The sequence below is a fragment of the Panthera onca genome, chromosome C2 (genome assembly GCF_046562875.1).
Source record: "Panthera onca isolate mPanOnc1 chromosome C2, mPanOnc1 haplotype 2, whole genome shotgun sequence".
NCBI lineage: Eukaryota > Metazoa > Chordata > Mammalia > Carnivora > Felidae > Panthera > Panthera onca.
The window spans coordinates 34,772,154-34,794,157 of record NC_138347.1 but is presented as its reverse complement, the minus strand read 5'-3'; the positions used below and the strand labels follow the sequence as shown (position 1 = coordinate 34,794,157).

Below are 22,004 nucleotides of genomic sequence, written 5' to 3'. Positions count from 1 at the left end.
TTTATACTGCAATTAATTGCAGTGGTGTAATTGCAAAATCTTAGTGTTTTAAAGAATAGCCTTTAATTGTGCCAATATTACATGCTAACATGAGTCAGGCTCTCCTTGTGGCAATCACTCAAGAATATAGGATGATGAAGTCTTCGTTTTGAAACATGCTTCTATAATGTTTGCTGTAGGGGACATGTTGAACTATGTACCTTTTCTTACAGCTTTTGTCTATGAGTGGGTCATTTCTGCTGATACATTAGATCGGCCAGTGTAAGTCAAATGTGACTTTTGAGCCTTGTGTGTGAAACATAAAAGTGACATTTGTGAACAGCTTGAAGATCAACACAGTTGCAGTAACACTTATCTATACTCTCTGTTTAAAGTTTATAGAGTATTTTCAGATTTTAATTTAATCCTGATAACAAAACCATGAGGCAGGAAGAATTTTGTTTTTCCTGTTTTACAGATGAAGAACCCAAGATTTGGTCAAATGTTTGGCTTAAGTTTACATGGGTTAGTAGTACTGCAGGTGGGATTAATCTTTCTTTCTAGAACCTTTTACAACAAGTTCATGAACAATGACTTTTTGCTAATTTAACGGATACCTCTTTCCTCTTTATCTCTAGCATTGGACATTTTGGGCCACTTCTTGAAGACATGAAAATCTTTTGCTTTTCCTCTATTACATCTGATGGTTTTTCCTCTATCTCTTTCTGATTATTTAACACAAGAGATTCTCAGGACTCTTCCCTAGGTCCTTTTATGTGTTTCTACTTTATATGCTTTCTTTAAACATTCTCCTCCATCCATGTATTCCATCTATGTACTGACACTGCCCACATCTATCTTCAGCCCCCAGTCTCTCTCCTGGTTCTCGGTCATATTTATTTATTTATTTATTTATTTATTTTTAATTTTATTATTTTTTTAATTTACACCCAAATTAGTTAGCATATAGTGCAACAATGATTTCAGGAGTAGATTCCTTAATGCCTCTTACCCAGTTAGCCCATCCCCCCTCCCACAACCCCTCCAGTAGCCCTCTGTTTGTTCTCTATATTGAGTCTTTTGTGTTTTGTCTCCCTCCCTGTTTTTATATTATTTTTGTTTCCCTTCTCTTGAGTTCATCTGTTCTGTGTCTTAATGTCCTCATATGAGTGTTTGGTCGTATTTATAAATACCTACATTTTGATGTCCTAGAAGTAAAACTCAACATGCCTGAAGCCAAACTTAGGGTTTTTCAATCCAAACGTTTGTCCCTTATACCCTGTCTCTGTGTGTGGTATCCTTGTCTACTAACTGCTCAAGCCTACGACTTAAAACTTAACCTTAATTCTCACCTTCTCTTTCTTCTTATCTCCAAGTCTAATCAATGATGGCTCCTGTTTTTCAACTATATGCCAACTCTACAGTCCTACTGCCATCATCCTACTCAAGGTGGTAGTAGCCTCTCTAGCCTGGTTTACAAAAATAGCCTTATAGTTCTTGCCTTTTTTCAATTTTTTTTTTCAATTCCCCATAGCTTTTAAGGTATAACACGGACTTCTCATGATGTGCAAGATTCTAAATCATATGGTCTCTGTCTACCTTTTGAGCCTCATCTTTGGACCTTCCTTCTCATTCTGTTCTGTGTTACCAGAGGGAGCCTAGGGATAGAGAGGCAGCTGAGATGTCTGATGGCCATTCCACAAGGGGTACTAAAATATCACTGGAATCAATTGAAAACATGATATTTTTTCACACATGTACTCCTTTTTAATGTCGAAGATTTTCATTTGTGTGTGTTCACAAGAAGTTAGGGGTCTAGGAAAATCACTGAATAATTGGCAAAGGAGATTAAGAACTGGAAACGTTTTTGATCTTTATCAGAAATGACTCCTTTAGTTTAGTGGAAATGAATTAATAAGTGAACCCTTTTATACATTCTTTATTAATATAACCCTCTATTCCATTAAATAGATCTTTTAACACATGTTTATAAAGGATATCAGTTTGAGGTAGTCCAGAATAGTCTGTGTTGGAAGCCAAATGTTTTGGTCTAGACATGGTTCCAGCTGTACATGCTGTTTGTTCTGTTTTATGCATACTTTGCTTCTGCCTTATATCCTCCTATATGTGCCTCTGGAAACAGCTTAGAGGTATACCTTCCCTGACTTCACCCTATCCTTACACCTTTTTCCAGGCTAGGTGAGGAGCCTCATTTCTTGTCTACCATCTTGAACACCCTCATCTTAAAGATGCTCATCCACTGTAATATAGTTGTCTTTCTGCTCTTTTGTACCCCCACTAGATTGTTGGCTCCCTTGGGTGGGCACTTTTCCTGTATTGTTTTTTGTTTGTTTGTTTACTATTCTCAATCTGTAGAAACATACTTGACTTACAGGAAGCAGTATAGAATTTAAATGAATGTGTTCTGCGTCTATTTATTTTTCTCGTTTTCTTTTCTTTTTTTTTTTTTTAATTCTTAATGTTTATTTTTGAAAAAGTGAGAGAGAGAGAGAGATGGAGTGCAAGCAGGGGAGGGACAGAGAGAGGAGACACAGAATCTGAAGAAGGCTCTAGGCTCCGAGCTGTCAGCCCAGAGCCTGATGCAGGGCTTGAACTCACAAATTGTGAGCCAAAGTTGGATGCTTAACCAACTGAGCCACCCAGGCACCCCATATTTTTCCCTTTTTTATACCAATGAGTCTCAGTCAACTTACCTTAAGCTAAAAATTGTTGGGAATGCTAGGATAAACAGAGAAGCAGCAGCAGTTACCAGGGGATTATGTATGACAATCTGGGGGAAAGGGGAAATACATGTTCAAGTAAAGAGCTAAAGGTAACTGGGGAAAATGAAGAAAATCATTATGAATTAGATACTTCCACAAAGACTAAAGTTTTTTGTTTTTTTTTTGTTTTTTGTTTTTTTTTTCAATTTATTTATTTGGAGAGAGTGTGTGCTCGTGTGATGGTGGGGGGCGCAGAAAGAGAGGGAGAGAGAGAATCCTAAGCAGGCTCTGCGCTGTCATCTTGGGGCTCCATCCTATGAACTGTGAGATCATGACCTGAGCCAAAATCAAGACTCAGATGCTTAACCGACTGAATCACCCAGGTGCCCCAACACAGAGACTAAAGGTTTAATCACTGAAGGGATATTCAGTTTGAGAAAGCCTGATGTGAAATTGTGTGCCTAAGAATGGGAGGAGAGGTTTTTGTGACCCCAAGTATACTAAGCATTACAATTACAGTGAACATCTCTATTTTGTTAGAAATGAAGTTAGTTTTTACATTGGTAGCTAATCAGAGTTGGAAAGTGCTTTGTATTTGTGTATCAGCAGCCACACCAAATTGATTCTCACAGCATAGAAGTTTTATATCATAGCTGCATGGTGCACTTTTTTCTCAGTGCCTGGCCAAGTTATTGGCTCTGAAGAAAGTCAAATGTCAGTGATTCTAGAAGGCAGGGATAAATCTGAAGATTACAAGATGTATCTGGCTCACTCTTCTGTACTAGTAGATTTATTTGCCCTTTGCAGCTGAGATCTATACTAACTCCAGAGTTACTCCTGAATTTTCTACAGCGATGGGCAAGAGGCTTTGACCTCTTTTCATTTTCAAAGTGCCTTAAAATGACTTGGTGGAGCATTTGGGTAGGCTCTGGTGCCTGCTGTAATACCTCCTGGGAAATGACTCTTGATGTGATAACTTCTTAGAGGATTCCGTTCGGCTCCTACCAAGCTGGCCCTAGTTAGTCAGCGAGATTTTAATATAGTCCCAGTGAAATGTGCTGTAGTTTTAGACTGATAAGAATACCATACTGCTGTTATTTGAAAGCATGTGTTAAACTTCAATTATACATTTATATATATTAAAAGAAAACATGAAAGTGTTTTCATTGGAGAGAATTGCTACCAGTTCCTTCTAAAGTAAGTTTATTTTTTACTAACGAGTACATTCTCTTCTTATGATGTCTACCCATCAGTAGACGCTTACCACGGTTTTGAATCCAGGGTTCTTTTGTGTTTAACAACCAAAAGCAGCATATTTCTGTTTTGTGTTTAGAGTAACAGGAACTAAATACATCAATAAAAGGTAAAACTCCACAGTAAGCATACATTATTATACAATCTATATTCCTTAATTTATTATGCAATTATGTTGCATCTTATTTGATACTGTTTAAGTTATAGTGACTAACTTGTAAAACCTGATTGTTTTCTAATGTTTAAATGATTAGAATAATTTAGATTCTAAATTTAGTTTCCTAATATGTAAAAGGGGAAAGTATATAAAAATATTGCTGTGTATGTGTTGCAAAGTATAAGAGCAAGATGAAGCTTGAACTTGAACTCTCATGTGTCCTAAGAGCTTTGAATCTGAGGGCAAATTAATCAACCTCTGTGAACCTCAATTTCGTTTTCTGTAAAATATGGACGGGACCTACCTTCTAGGAGTGTCTTGAGGACTAGAAGTATTTTAAAGATCCTCTGTAAATAAATGATAGTTATTTGATGATGATAATATTATAAGCAAAATAGCCTTCCATCTTAAATATTCACTAGGATATTATTTTCAAAAGATCTTATTGTTAGCTTTTTTAATGCTGTATCCTGAAATCAACTATCAGGTAAATAATACGACCAGAAATTCTCCACAACTCTTCATTTTGTTGGATGGCATCTTTACTTTAGGGACTTCCTTCTTTTTCCCAGTAGAGCCATTATGTGAATGAGGTGAGGAGGCGGTAATTTTAATCATAATCTAGTATACAAGGAAAGGAATATGTTTAAACTTTGATCCTTCATTTGGAGAGGAAATAATGCAATTCTCTGTTTAAGCTGAAGGCAAGATAATTCCAGGATATAATGAGCATAAAGCTTTCTTTAGAGAGAGAGGTAAATGCTAGCCTGCAGAGGCTCAGAATCACCCTTCTTTTGATCTTCCTTTTCCATCTTTTCTCTTCTTTCATCTGACTGCTAACTGTTCATATTCTTGGGCATCAAACAACTATAGGAATTTTCTTCCTCTTGAACTCTGGATGGCTGGAAGAATGGTCATATCAAGTTTACCGATACGCAGGAATAACTTTGAAAATGAGAAAAAAATATATATAATAGCAGCTTAAAAGCTTGAAAATGAAAGAATTTTTCAGTAGAATCTTAACATAATCTATTAATAAGAATAAAATTTAAATTCAGTATCTTTCCTTGTGCTTTCTCTTTGATGATTTCAGTTATTTTCAATATGTTTGATTTTACAATGAGATATGTAAAACAGAAAAATGGAATATTCATGGGTGTCTTGGTAGATCCATGGAACAGAAATTACAATGAGTCACAGTCTCTGGGTATGTGCTGTAGGTCTGAAATCTAAAATATAATAATCAGAAACAAAGTGTACACTTCTTGGTATAGGTAACAGATACACTTCTTATATAGGTAACCTTGAAGTTTTCCAAATATTTATCAAGTGAGAATTAAATATTTCTTTTACCAGTGAAATCATATGTTACTCAATCCTCAATCTAATTTATTTTCATTTTCATAAATTATAAACAACTAGCCACAGGTTATATTTAATTATGAATAACTGCATGATACAGGTACATGCTCTGTTACAGAAACATAATAAAACCAGTTATGCATTTAGGTCTATGTAACAGAAAACTCAGCATACTCTCAATTAACAGAAAATCCCACAGACTGCGTAATTAAAATAGAAATTTGTATTTCTCACAAAGAAAGTGAAGATGAATGGTTTGGGCCTTAGCATTGACCCATCCTTTATCTTTCTGCTCTATTGTCTTTAGCACATAGTCTTTATATTCTTATGCTTAGAAGATGGCTGGGTGCATCTAGGCCCACACGTTCATGCCCGCTCACTCTGTCCATTTTAACCAAGCATACGTTAATTTTCCTATAAACTTTATCTACATCTTTCAGTTTACAAATTATTGATCAGAACTGTTCCATGATCTTGCTTGACTGAAAGTGAGCCTAGATACTCAAGGCTTTTAGTTATACACCTTCCTGAGAAAAGTCCTTTGGCCTCACCTATCAGAACATCCCAGAGCTCTGTCCTTTGCTCCAAAAAGGACACTATTTCTGCCTAAAGATGAAAAGACCCAGTGAGACTGTGTTGTAGTTCCCTAATGTCACATCTGTGTATAAAACCCTCTGAAGAGAACCCAGGTGTTTTCATTTCTCCCAAGAAAAGTCTACAGCTATCCTCAATATCACCAACCCCTGAGTCATGGCTTTCACTTTTCTAAACCTGATCTGTATTTTTCTGGATTATTTTCTTAGGGGAATATAGAGACTTTTGACTGGTCTGGCCCCAAATGAGCCAATTAGGTGCCCTCAGCTGGCCTCAAGACTTGGGAACACCAACATCTTTTCCTTTTAATTTCACAGATATTTTACTCTTAAAAAATATGAGTATTTTGAGAGGAAATGAGTTTATCAATTACTAATAATATATATATATATTCTTGGGCTCATGAAAAAATGATCTGACTGGAGTGCCTGGGTGTCTCAGTCAGTTAAGTGTCTGACTGTTGATATGGCTCAGGTCATGATCTCATGAATCATGAGATCAAGGCCTGCGTGGGTCTCTGTGCTGACAGCATGGAGACTGCTTTGGATTCTCCCTTTCCCTCTCTCTTTGCCCCTCTCCCATTCATGCACATGCATGCACACTCTCTTGCTCTCAAAAATAAATAAATAAACATTAAAACATGGCAAACAAAATGATCTGATATATCTTCAAGTCTTTTGGAGAAGATAGTATTTGTGAGGTTAGAAAGAAAGTTAAAGATGCCAATTTATGCTCAATCTTTAAAACATGAATTGTCTTTTATTATCCAATGGCTTGCATGTTTATGGGGCTTTAATCTTATACGTTCCTATGCTTTTCTTTTGAAAGCTTGTTACTGTTGTTCTTCACAACATACCTAGCATGGACTTTTCATATAAATATAGGATTTTATCATCATAGGCAAGGTTAGGGTTTTGTCTTTGGTAATAGGACTAAAGAGTGATTTGTGGAAGAGTGTGATTCCTCTTTGTTGTCAGAATAGAAGACCATTGCTGTGTCCAGAGTCATATTAACTTTCTCTCCTAAGAGGTTATAGGCCTAGTATCTATGATTTTTCTGAACTATTATTTGGAGATCATGAGTAACTAATGTCTGAATTACTATTGTTTTTTAATTGTTTTACAGTGTTCTCTCAAGAGGACTGGTTATTGTTTCAGAATTCTGGAAGTTCACAAATGAGTTCATTTGTAATTTCCATGTTTTTTTCCAGCTCTTATATTTCTGCATTAAAAATCCCTGATACTTTTGTTATTTGTACGTTGTTGTTGTTTACACATGGAGTCTTTCATTTTCCTGACCATTTCAGTTGGCAATATTATGGTTGTTCTTTAAAATTGTGCTTGCTAGAGATATGAATGTAATGAAACTAACTCTTTTTGCTTCACTTCCCTAAGTTGCCCGTAATTGAAAACTATATGCTATCCATGTGGTATTAGGTAAATTTCTACTCACAAGTATAACATATAAGCAGGAAATACATAGAAACAAGGGTGTTAAAATAAGTTTTGTTGTGGCAGGTCCAAAGTACCTTTGAAGTTAGAAGACATGAAAAACAAGCAAAAAACAATGAGCCTAAAAAAAAAAAAAAGGAAAGAAAGGTTAGAGGATATTTAAAAATTGAGTGAATTTAGATAACTGCAAATTGTACTAGACTGAATTTAAAAAAGAAATATTTTAAAATAATTATAGACTCATAGGAAGTTGCAAAGTAGTTCAAAGAAGGCTCCTTTCTGAAGCTTGCCCCTGTGTTAGTATTCTTGCATAACTATATTACAGTATCAAAACCAGGAAGTTGGGGCACCTGGGTGGCTCAGTCGGTTAAGCGTCCAACTTCGGCTCAGGTCCTGATCTCACAGTCTGTGAATTCGAGCCCTGTGCTGGGCTTTGTACTGATGGCTCAGAGCCTGGAGCCTGTTTTGGATTCTGTGTCTCCTTCTCTCTCTGCCCCTCCCCCGCTAGTGCTCTGCCTCTCTTGTTCTCAAAAAATATATAAAACATAAAAATTAAAAACAAACAAAACCAGGAAGTGAACATTGATACAATCTACAGACCTCATTCAGATTTCATGAGCTTTTTGTTACATGCACTTATTTGTGTGTATCCACTTCTTTGCAATTTTATCACTAGTACATGTTAATGTAAACACTTTCATTATGAAGATATGGATCTAGTCCATCCATGGACAAAATGGAACTCCCTGTTCTTTTATACCCATGCTGTCTGTCTTCCTGCTCATCCCTAACCTTTGGTAACCAGTGGTTTGTTTTCCATCTCTATAACATTTCCTTTTTCATTTGTAGAATGATTTGAAACTTAAACCATACACTTTGTAATCTTTGGAGATTGGCTTTTTTTTTTTTTCCCCACTCAGCATAATGCCCTTAAGATCTGTCCCAAGTTGCACAGATCCATAGTTTCTTTTTGTCACTGAATGGTATTCCACTGTATGTATGTTGTAGTATGGTATGTATGTTCCATAGTGTGTACACCTGTTGAAGGACATATGGATTATTTCCAATAGTTTTGGCTATTAAAAATATTTTCATAAAGTTAAGGTATTAATATTTACATGTGGATTTTACTTTTCTGAGAGAAATGCCTATGAGCGTGAATGCTGGGTCATATGGCACGTGTATGCGTATTTTTATGAGAACTTGCCAAACTACTCTCCATGGTATCTTTGCCATTTTGCATTTCAACCAGAAATGTATATTTTATTGCCTATGGATATTTGGTTCTTTTTTAAGATCATGAACTGACAGACTTGTATTGAAGAGCCACCTGAGCAAAATAAATTGGTGTTTTAGTTAGGTCTCACTGAAATATATGAATGATGACACTTGTCATCTTGTGTTGCATTTTTTTCAATATTTAATTTTCGTATTTTTTCTCTTATGCCATAACATTTCTTAATTTATATCTTAAACATATAGACTGAATTTGTAATTTTAATTTGACTTTTTAAGGTTCTTCTTATTTCATGTCTTATACTTAGAACCCACTTGCCTGTCAGTACCACATAATGTTCAGTTCAATATTATAAAAAATATTGCTTTTAAAAATAAGTTTCATTCATTTTATTTTCTTGACTTAAATAAGCAAATCTTCAAAACCATTTTGTTATGCTCTTACTTCTAGGAATGAATATGTTAAATCATAAGGTAATGTTAATATTTCCTAAGATTAGTGACTTTTTATCTAACTGAAATTACCCTTTGGTTTATTTCAATCTTAATATTTACTTTGATGTTTGTCAGATTCATTGTGCTATTAGTATAATAGAAATCAGAGCATGTCAATTTCGAGACAAATTGCTTAGATGTTGAGAGATGAAAGTTATTAGTACGCTTATTTGGCAAAAATTTGTGAAATTTGAGTAAGATAGCTAAAAATTTACCCATCTTTAAACAGAAAAGTAAAGTGGAACTTTTGAGGATTTGTTCATTCTACACTGATTACTCACTATGATGAATATGAGGCACTGAACATCTAGAAGAGACTTCTGCCAGCTCTACTGATAATAAATTATCATCATCACAATAATAATTATTACAATTTATGTATACATAATTTTATGTGTATTGAGTCTGAGATCTGTATTTCTAAGAAGCTCCCAGGAGGTGCTGATGCTGCTATTTCACGGATATTTTGATTAGCAAGGCACAACATGACCCCAACTCAATTTAAAACTGTGTTAGTAATGGGCCAAATTTTATTCTATAAATATTTAAGTTATATTTTCTAATTTTTTGAAAATAAGTGATCCATATACACTAAATAGTTAACCAGATTATTTAATTTTTAAATGTCACAATGATTTTTCTATTTACTGTTGGTAAAAGGAGCTTTATCATTATCAAAGTTACTTTTTCTCATATTTGCATTGTGAGTTTCAATGCTGCATATAGGTCTTCAGGATAAGATATAAAAGAGGACTACATAGAGAAAATTATTCGCCACACTAGTGTTCCAGGGTATACATAAGCATCTGAGTCATAGGCTATTTCATTAATTTGTTTAACAAATCTACTTTTGACCTCCTCATTGTCCCAGGCATTTCTCTATGTGATAGTAGAACAATTATGAGTAAGGAAGGCTTCCTACCTGACAGGAGTTCTAACTGGGGACATGAACAAATAAATGCAGTTATAGTAGATACTTGTGCGTAAAATTCAGTATAAGACAGATGAAAGCATATCCTGTTCTGTTAAGGAAGTGGAGTATATACCACAAAGGGGTTCATTTCAATTGCCTGAAATTCTTAAAATTATCCCTCTATAAAAGAAGGATTGAGTCTTAATGAATGTGGACAAAGTTTGAGCTATTTTTGGAAGGAGTCACAGAATGTGGTCGCTAAAACATTAATCCACATTAAAACTATGATGAAGTTATATGACTGCTACACAGCTTTTATTGCTTTTAAGTGAAAGTTTACTTGCAAAAGTGGCTCAGTTGCAAAATATGCTTGTGTAAGAGTTGCCATCTTGTGTAAGAACTGAAGCCTCTAAAATGGTTTATAAATCATATTTGATAACACATCAGCATGTTTCTTTAACAGATAAGCCCATTTTGGAAGGGATTGTGGACTATTTTTAGAGGCAATGAAGCAATTCTTAAGTAAGCTAAGGGCATTCATTCCTGAATGAGTCAGGGGAGCATTTTGATGAGTGTCACCCAGTCAGGAAGGTCTCAGAAATGCACAGGAATGCTGAGTTTCTCCACCTGATCACACCCTAAGTGTCTCACCTAGATCAGCACTACTCTGTAGAAATATAATATAAGCCACATATGTAATTTCAAAATTTCTAGTGGCCACATGGGAAAAGATAAATAGAAACAGATAAAAATGAATTTTTGGAATATATATTTTTAACCCAGTGTATTCAAAATATTATTGTTTCCACATATGATTTAAAAGTTAGTGATAAGAGGGGCACGTGAGTCGCTCAGTTGGTTAAGTGTCCAACTCTTGATTTCGGCTCAGGTCGTGATCTCACGGTTTGTGAGTTTGAGTCCTGCACTGGGGTCTGTGCACGGGTTCACAGCACGGAACCTGCTTGGGATTCTCTCTCTCCCTCTCTCTCTTCCCCTCCCCCACTTGCTCTCTCAAAATAAATAAATAAACATTAAAAAAAAAATTACTGATGAGATATTTTACATGTGCTTTTCATACCAAGTCTTTGGAATCTGATTATATTTTGCACTCACAGCTTTCAAGTGTTCCATAGCCACGTATGGCTAGTGGCTAACATATTAGAGTGCAAGTTTAGATTATACATTTGGAAGAAGAGTTTTTATGGAAAGAATTGGTATGACTGATAAAGATAATGGAAGGGAAAGATTAAGAAGGGAGAGAGGTTCAGTCAGGTCTGTGTTGTTGATAAAAGAGGGAAGTATTCCCATAGTGATTCTGATTTTGCTTAAGAGAGTCAGCAATTATTAAAATTTTTTTATGTTTACTTATTTTTGAGAGATTGAGAGCACGAGCAGGGGAGGGGCAGAGAGAGAGTGACAAAGAATCTGAAGTAGGCTCCAGGCTCTGAGCTGTCAGTACAAAGACTAACGTGGGACTTGAACTCACAAACTGAAAGATCATGACCCGAACCAAAGTCGGACACTCAATCGACTGAGCCACCCAGGTGTCTTGAGAGTCAGCAATTATTGACTGGTGACTTTTAAAAATAATACTTAAACAGAAATATAAATGGATGATATCATAAATATAAACATAGAGATATGTCATGTACTTAATTAATTGGGATCTACTAGGTAGTCAAGTTTTCCACAAGTTATTTGACATGGCTAGTCCATATTGCCCTTTTCATTTAGGTGATTCTTATTTATATAATTTTTATTTGCTGAATGCAGTACATCTATCCCATAAAGCAAAACAAACAAAACAAAATAAACAGCCAAAGTAAATCTGGTCCTTCTTGATAAAGTGAGATTAGGTGGCTCCTCTGTGCTGTAACGGTCCTAGACCTTTCGGGATGTGCCAGCCTTACTTTGACTCAGCCTATGACAGCTGTTCCTAACTTTGTTGTCCTAAGAATCTTGCTTTTTGCAGTGACTCATTATGACTTGCATTATTCCAGAGTTGGTCCTCTGCTTGTAAGAGAGAAAGGTTGGAAAGCTTGTTCCTTGATCACTCTTGGAGCTATTGACAGTACTGTGGGTGTGTGTGCATGCACGAACATGAGTGTTTTGTGTTTTATGCCCTTCATGACTTGCTTTTCTTATTTCCTTTATACAGTAGTTTCTTCAGTATTTATACTTTTTATTTATTTTGCTCTTACTCTCTTTGCATACTTAATAGTTACCCTTGCAACAATAAAAATCATTACCATTTATAAAAGTACTTGTCGTCATGAAGTACCAAGCAGATTCTTCCCATGGAATGCTGGTTTCCTTCTCTCTTTACTACTGTTTTCTCCACATTATAGCTGCTCAGTGCATGCTGACTCACTGTGCATCCCTGGGATGCTGCCTGTGTGTTTTGAATTTAAGAAGAGAAGAATATATTTAGGAAACACATTATTGTCTTTTAGGTGTTTTCCACAGAGCATAGAATAGAGGTTTTTACTCAGGGGGTGCTTTGCAAGTTGATATTGACTGGGGGTCTGGTCCAGCTTGTTCTGTAATATTAGAAATCTAGAAATATTTATTGCTATAGTTGTTGAAGTGTCCCTAGAAACGCTTGAAAATAATTCTTCTATCATGTAGTGGCCTGTGGTGGGGAAAACCTCTCTCACATACAGCTTAACCTTTCTCACGTCTAATACTACTCGTGAAGAAGATTGTAATTTGTGCATTGTGCTTTTATCAGGTTGCTGTTCCCAATGCAGTTAGTGTAATTTTTCATTTCCTAACAGTCCTCAGGCAATTCTATTTAACATGCTTTCTATTTCAGAACATTCTCCTATTTAAAAAACTTCTTTTGCCTCAGGCCCAACATGCTTTTCCAGCCAGGCCAGTAGTAATTTCCATCCTTGCTGGCTTCATTCACCTTCACTGTTGAAATTTTATATAGATTTCCTAGGAATGTCTTCTTTTTTATGGCATAGCAAATGCTGGGATGTGTAACCCTTCTATTTGTTGATATTATTTTGGCTTACAAAAATATTATTTTGCTTTAATACTAAGGACAAAACATGCCTATTTTTTTATTTTTGTTTCAAACTTGTGTTAGATTGCAAACTAGACTTTGTTTTCTTAATGAATAGAATTTTAACTTTCCACCTAAACATACATACATACATACATTTATTTATTTATTTATTTCTACCTGAACTTTTAAAGTCATCCACAAAACGTTCTCAAACAATAGTATTAACACTAGAATAAGAGGCTGTTTCACTGATGTAAAAAAAAGGTGGGGGCATTCAGGTTCATTTCATAGGTAGCAAATTCCTCTTAAGGTCTCTTAAAAGTGAGTGAAACAAATTATCTTTTTTTTTTTTTTAAATTTTTTTTTTTAACGTTTATTTATTTTTGAGACAGAGAGAGACAGAGCATGAACGGGGGAGGGTCAGAGAGAGAGGGAGACACAGAATCTGAAACAGGCTCCAGGCTCTGAGCAGTCAGCACAGAGCCCGACGCGGGGCTCGAACTCACATACCGCGAGATCGTGACCTGAGCCGAAGTCGGACGCTCAACCGACTGAGCCACCCAGGCGCCCCTGAAACAAATTATCTTGATTGCCATCCCAAATGATCATGATTTAGGCTTGATTTTGTCTTGTGATAAAAGAGCATTCTAAGTTGGGGCTCTTGAAGGTGCTTTTGGGTTTGATTTCAGTAATAATACTCTAGAGAGATTTAGGTTTTTAATGGGGCAAATCTGGTAAACAAAAGTATCCAAGAGAAAGCCTTTTTTTTCCTCCTATCATTAGCCATTCTGGCTTATATTAGGGTAGATTTTGAAATATCTATTACAATATCAAGTTTTTCAAGTGATTGTAGGGTATATATATAAAGACCTCAGCCTAAACTAACATTTGAACTCTGCTATGCTATAAATATGTATTTAACATTGTATGTAGATACATATCATATGTGTGTGTGTGTTTGCGTGTATAAATGGCTTTTATTTCATGTCTCATCCGAGTGGAAATAAAGGTTTTCCTATTCATTGTGCTGATATCTGTGTCAAAATGTGGCAGAAAATGGTGAGTTTCTTCTCTTTGGGGATAGTAATCATAGTGTTAAAAAGGAGAAAGATACAGTACTTCTTTTTTTGGGTTATAGTTTGCATTTTAAATTTCATTGCTGTGCCTCTCAACTTCCATCTGTGTTGACATTTGGGAATTTTGTCGTTGCTCTTTCTCAAGTAGAGTGGAAAAGCTTAAAACAGAATTTACACTTTAAAATACAACGGAGGCTCTGTCACCTCGTGATTCACTCCAGGTCTGAGTACTTTTTCTTTGGCAAAAAAAAAAAAAAAAAAATGTTTTCTTGAATGAAATAATTCTCATGCTTATGACACTACTCAATATTATCTATTATTAACAACTATTTTTCCATTTTGGCATTAATGGAAAGTTCAGGCTGAAAATACAGTGATAAATACTCAAATTTTAGGTACTTAATATTTTATGACATGAAGAGATGTTTTCATATGGTGTACTGAAACATACAGATGTTTTCAGATGTATTGTTAATTGTTATTTATTAATTACATTGTGGTTTTATTTTATTTTACCTTATTTTTTAATTAAGTTCATTTGTAACCTCAGAAAGAGTAAAATCGCGGTTGAGCCACAAATAGATTGGGTGCTCCATGATCTTTTTTCTTTTCTTTTTTTTTTTTTTTCCCTTAACTTTCTAAATCTGGGTCTGTTGACATTCCCTCCGCACCCCATCCGTGTGTGTGTGTGTGCGCATGCGCGCGTGCGTGTGTGTAAGAAAGACACAATCTTTTGGCTGAACAATTAGTGGCCTATACCTCTGTTTAATGACTGACAGGTTTGGCTGATAGATTCTTCTTTTAGTCTGTTTGGACTGCTATAACAGAACACCAAAGTGGCTTAAACAACAGAAATTTATTTCTCAAAGTCCTGGAGGCTGAGAAGTCTGAGATTCAGGCATCGGCAGATGGAGTGTTTGGTAAGGACACTCTTCCTGGTTTGCAGATGTCAGTCTTCTCCTTGTATCCTTATTTGGAAGAGAGAAGAGAGAGAAAATCAGTGAGCTCTCTCCAATCTGTTTTTATAAGGGCACTGCCATTCAAGAAGGCTTCACTATCAGGACCTTCCAAACACCCCATCTTCTACTACCATCACAGGGGTTAGGATTTCAGTGTATGAATATTAGGGGCACACAAGCATGCAGTCCATAACAACTCCCTAAGATTTTCTAGCTCTTAGTGTTTTGGATGGAATCTTTTGGGTACAGTCGGTTTTTAGATTTTAAATAATGTGTGTGTGTGTGTGTGTGTGTGTATGTATGCATCCAGCACTCTTTGGCAATACAGCAGAAGCTCATTGTAATTTTCTAAGGCAGCTGTTGATCATTTGATAATCATTTTTAATAATGAAGTCTACATGATTGAAATTAGGGAGTGGTAGATTTGGGGGGGGGCATTGATTTTATATACTGTGAAAGGCAAAAAAGGAATAGTGCAAGTCTCCCCAAATTTGTTACCTTCAAATTGGAAAGACTGGGACCATTAAATGTTCAGGGTTCCTGGGAAGTGAGGCAGAGGCTTGGTTATAGGCAGATGTAATTCATTCATTGAGTAGACTGGGAAGGAATAGGTTAGCTATTTATTTCCTTAGGTTGAAATAATTATAATGAAATTCTTTTGGAGAAAAATAAGAACATTGTAAATGAAGTCTATGTAAGATCTAGAAGGAAAAGATATTTTAAGAGCGTTTACTGCATTTTAGATTTTCTTACAAAAAGTAACAATAAATATAGTGCTAACTCTGGACTAAACAGATAACAACTGGTTGTCATACAAATAATTAAGCATTCATTTTAATGTTTTTGACACGACCTTAAACCATTTCTTTTCACCTTCCTCCTTGCCTAGTCATTACAAATCTGCAGGCACATTTAACTTATTTTTTTTTAATATTTTTATTTATTTTTGAGAGAGAGAGACAGACAGAGTGTGAGCAGAGGAGGAACAGAGAGGGAGACACAGAATCCAATTCAGGCTCCAGGCTCTGAACTGTCAGCACAGAACCCGACATGGGGCTCGAACCCATGAACTGTGAGATCATGACCTGAGCCGAAGTCGGATGCTTAACTCACTAAGCCACCCAGGCGCCCCAGGCACATTTAACTTATAAAAAAGGAAAGGATGCAAATAATTTATACTAGATTTCTTGGTGTTTTATTTTGATGTTTCTGTGTAGTGCAGGATAGTAGAATTGGTGTATGTTTTTGAGTATATTAGGGAAGTATTTGCTTCTCGAGTGGATGCATAGATGAAGGGTGCAGACCCTACAGTATAATTTCAATATCTTAATAAAAGCTAACTCATAATTTCAGAGACACATATGCATTCATTACATATTAGACATCTCATTGTGATAACTGAGTCTTTTTTTCTGTTCCCTTTCCTACTGTTTGCTTTCCCTCAGTTCTGTTTCTGTTCTGTGACCTTTAGTTGATATTCTGGCTGATCAGCCAATTAGAGGTAAAGTGATAATAGCTGACAATAACTTAATATTATGCTCTTATATATTATATACTTTTAAATGATGGTGTTTGCAGGCTGATTCAAGATCAGCCATTTGAGAATTTATGAGACTTTCAGCCAGGGAGCATTTTTGTTTTGTTTTGTTAATTTTTTTTAATGCTTATTTATTTTTCAGAGTGAGAGAGAGAGAGAGAGAGAGAGAGAGAATGAGTGGGGGAGGGGCAGAAAGAGGAGAAGACACAGAATCTGAACCAGGCTCCAGGCTCTGAGCTGTCAGTACAGAGCCCAATGCAGGGCTCGAACCCACGAACTACGATATCATGACCTGAGCTGAAGTCGGATGCCCAACGGACTGAGCCACCCAGGTCCCCCAAGTTTTGTTTTGATTTTAAACTGGTGTCCACCTTTCTGTAATGCTGACCCTTAAGAAAAGCCAAAACAATACAGACAAAAACCCCAAACAAAGCAATCACGAACTATGCCATTACCTGTTGGAGACTACCAAAGTTCTGATTACTCTTCCTAGTAAACATAGACCCCAACTGTAACAAAAGGAAATTGCTGCAGTAACAAACCAAAGTTTGCAAGATAAAGTTTAGAATTGAAAATAGGGAGTATGAGCTAGCTAAAGCCAATCCTAGCTCTCTGATGTATTAGTTAAATGACATGGCAAGTTACTTAATGTCCCTAGCCCTTAATTTTTGACTCTATGACATAGGGGTAATAATACTAGCTTTGCTGAGATTTAGTGAGGATTAAATGAAATAATCCATATAAAGACTGCCTGGAAAGAAGTTAATGCTCAGTAAATATTATTGATGGTGCTAAGGAGATATGGATGATAAAGTGATGTTAGGAATTGCGTTCCAGGGTATACCATTTTTTTTTTTATGATGCTGTAAGCTGATGAGGGCAACAAGGACAAAATACATAACCATCCCCAATCCCTGAAAGTTAGAGTTTGTTTTTTTTTTTTCTAGATTTATTTCCTTAAGTGAATGCATCCACTACCATAGCTTTAAATCAGTGCTTTCCAACCTATGAAAAAGGATGTCTTCTTTTATTTTTAAAGATTTTCTAACTTAATAGAGCCTTTATAAATTCAACAAAAGTTATTATAAAAATTAACTTTAAAATAAAAGCCTCAGTTTTTAAATTACATTTGAAAGATACGAAAATACTTTCTACAATTGCTATAAAAGTTCGCTGCTTATTTCATCATGGACCAGTAATACCCAGTTGGCAGCTCAGCATTGGTCCACAAATCACACTCTTTTGTAGTATTGCTTTAATGTGTATATTCATTTATTTCAAGATTTCTATTTCTACTCAGATCTTTTCTCTGATAGAGTCATACTTGGTGATGACCATCTCTCTCTTTTTAGTAAATGATACTATATATCTACTCAGTAAAAATCTATTATTGATTCCTCTGTTTCCTCTCTGCCCCTCCCCCAACCAGTTCATTTACTTCCTACTGAATCTCACCATTGTTTTCCATCTCTACATGGCTAGTGCTAACACTCTGGTATAAACCACCATCAATGTCTGACCCAATTTGGAACTTGTCTTCCTGTTTGTACTTATCACTTCCCATCTTATATCTACAAGAATGGTTTTTTTCTAGGGGTGCCTGGATGGCTCAGTCAGTTAAGTATCTGACTTCAGCTCAGGTCATGATCTCACGGTTCGTGAGTTTGAGCCCCGCTGTCGGGCTCTGTGCTGACAGCTTAGAGCCTGGAGACTGTTTCAGATTCTGTGTCTCCCCTTCTGCCTCTGCCTTTCCCTGCTCACGCTCTGTCCCTCTCTGTCTCTCAAAAATAAATAAATGTTACAAAAAAAAAAAAAACTTAAAAAAAAAGAAGTAGTAAGTCTGCTTATAACCTTTTAGTGTCTTTATGTTTTTATTATAGTCTCTTTGGCTGAATGGTATGTAACAATTACATTTTCAATTACATTTTTAGGAGGAAATTGCATTCTAGGTGAGTGATTATGGAAGCTTAGATTGGGGTGGTGTTAGTGTAAGTGGGAAAAAAAATACTGATTCAAAAGATTTCCAAGTATTAAAATCAATGTGAATAAACTAGAGGTATGGAGACCATTTTTGCTTCCATAGAGAAAAGAATACTGTTCTTCTCAAGATACCTGCATGCCTCTCAATTCCTTTAGGCCCATAGCTGAGTCAGTTCCTAGCCTTTTATAAGAATGATTGGCATTTTAGGTAGCAAGCTAATTTATGTCTGCAGCAATGTGGAAATAGTGTGCTGGGTTGAATTCTAAGAAAAGTAGACTAAGGAGGATGGAACATAGTGATAAGAGTATATTCAGATTGAGCCAAATTTATCTATATGAGTATTCTTAATAAGAATCTGGATTTAATGTGGATTTAGTTTAATGGCTCCAACAGTTGGCTTGATTATTTGACTAGAACTTGAGCTCAGCAACAGCTAACATATAATAAGATTAAGGTGCCTAAACATTCTATGCTGTGAAGGAGAAGAGAGGCACGGGAAGATGGGAATGGTAGAATAGATTAATCATGTACAGTCTCATCCACCATGTCACTCTCCCCTCGATGAGGGCACAACTTTGATTAATAATTTAAAAGTGTAGTGGTGAGGGGAACAGATATCTGGTAGTAGCTAAAGGCTTGGAAATATTAAGATATGCTGCCATTGAACTAGACTCATTGATTTTACTGAGGATTATGGGATCTGGTAGCAAAATGCTTTGAGAGTGTGTAGGCTTCATTGATTAAGTAATTATAATTGCCATAAGGAGCTTCAAGTGTAGAGTGGCAGTCATTATTTTGAAATGTAGAGTTATGTGGTGTGGCTAATAGATCATAGCATCCTTACAAATAGGATACATTGGTAGATTACTAAATTTTTACCTGATCTATATAATTGGGGAAATTCTAAGTATGTTGAGTAGAAACCTGACCTGTGTCACTGAAATATGAAGAACAGTTTCTCTTAGAGCCATTTGATTAAAAGAGAGGCTTATTTCCCTTGAGAAAGGACATAAGATATAAAAGATAGATATAAAATACATACATACATATATGTGTGTGTGTGTGTGTATACATATATATATATACACATATATATATGTGTATATATATATATATATATATATATATATATACACACACACACACATTTTAAGTCTTTCAGGATTTTCCCAAGGAGACCTGCTATTTATCAGGAAAAAGCCCAGACTTTTGAGAATTAATAAAAACAGAACCTGGATTAATCCTGGGGTTGTAAATGCCACAATGGCATATCAGAATTGAGGCTTCTAGGGCATGTGATTTTCATCACTGTGGGTCCAAATGGCTTGCCAGACAAATCCTTTAGTTAGTTTCCAGTTTCCTGAGTACATTGTTGCAACAGGCTAGGGAATTGACACAATTTTCACACTGACCACTTGTGGTGTGAGGACTATTTAGGAAGGACCAAGTGGAAGCCTCTAGAACTGCCCGTCACTAACGAAAAAGGAAATTCTAATCATAATACACCCCTGGAAACATTGCAGCAAGTAGGGTCACTTTCAAAGACTTGAATTATACAGCAAAGATACAGGATTCCTATAACGTTCCCTTTTCGGTTTGCTGATTTGATGGATGATCTCAGAGAACAACTGTGGACTAAAGTAAATCTAATTAGAGTGGCTCCAGTTGTTTTGCTTTCTAAAATGTAGTATCAGTACAGTCCTTGGTACACAGCACTTGATCTGGTGGCGGTGTTGTTTTTCTCTATGCTGATTAGTAAGGACAATCACAGACAGATGGCCTTCAACTTGCAGGGAGAGCTGAAAAACCTTCACATTTTTAGGATACGGCAATGACCATTTTCTTGATCTCTGTCATAATATGGTTCATAGTGATGTTATGGTGGTTGATTTTATGTGTCAACTGGACCACAGGGTGCCCATATATTAAGTTAAATATTACTCTACAGGTGTCTGTGAGGGACATTCTAGATAAAATTAACATTTGAATTGGTACACTGAGTAAAGCCAGCTGCCATCCCCAATGTTGATGGGCCTAATCCAATCTGTTGAAAGCCTGAATAGAACAAAAATGGAATGGAATAAGGGAGAATTCTCTCTCTCTCTGCCTGTCTTTGAGCTGAAACATAGTCTTCTACAGCTTTCAGACTTGGACTTGGACCAAAACTTATACCATGAGCTCTTCTGGTTCTCAGGCCTCTGAACCCTGATTGGAACTACACCAACAGCTCTCTTGGTTCTCAGGCCTTCAGATTTGAACTGGAAGAACCATTGGCTTCCTGGTTCTCTGCTTATCCCCTGTAGATCTTGGGACTTTTCAGTCTGTATACCACAGGAACCAATTCCTTACAATAAATGTCTTTGATAAATACCTATATATCTCCTATTGGTTCTGTATCTCTGAAGAACCCAGACTAATGATTTTAATCACTTGGATATCTAGAAAACATCATCTTGGCTGATACAGTAAAAACATCATACTTTTTGAATCTGATTAGCATGGAGTAGCAAGCAGTCTAGATGCCTTAGTAAGACCCACACATGCCAGGTGGTAGATGATAAACTCTGTGCTTTAAACTGGTAATCCTGCAAAATTTAACTTAATACAGTGTTCAAATATTGGCTCAACACTTCTGAGTCTATGAAATTTTCCCCTTTCCCCAAATGACTGGTGTTAATTAAACGTAGAAAAATAAAGAATTCCATATTAATTTGAAAAGAGGGCACTCACTTTAAACAACTTACACAGTATCAAACTTCTGAAACTTACAGAGTTCTATAGCTTTTTGACTTGAGCTTTGTCTTTGAATAGTGATTATTTTTTATTGTTAGCTGGAAAATTAATTTATGGAATTTCGTGTATTTATTTTACACATGCATCCACTCATATATAAAAATCAATGTCCTATTTAAAAATATAACTCTGGAGTTGAATGACTTGTATGTTAAAATAAGAATAAGTTAAATTGGAAAACTTTTTTGTTGAGTTTATTTATTTTAAGAGACAGAGTATGTGTGTGTGCAAGTGGGGGAGAAGCAGAGAGAGAGGGAGAGAGAGAATCCCAAGTAGGCTCTGTGCTTTTCAGTGCAGAGCCCTACTCGGGGTTTGGTCTCAGGAACCATGAGATCATGACCTGAGCCAAAATCAAGAGCTGGGTACTTAACCAGCTGAGCCACCCAGATGCCCCTAAATTGGAAAACTTTATAAATAAACTAGAGTTTCCATCCTCAAGGTTTTTAAAAATTGATTATACTTAATACTCTTACATAAAATC

At 35.9% G+C, this 22,004-nt stretch overlaps 1 protein-coding gene across 1 annotated transcript in view; it reads left to right on the top strand.

Annotated features, from left to right (window-relative positions):
- GBE1 (1,4-alpha-glucan branching enzyme 1) overlaps positions 1-22,004 on the top strand; it is a 267,734-nt gene that overhangs the window by 2,616 nt on the left and 243,114 nt on the right. The window lies entirely within an intron of this gene.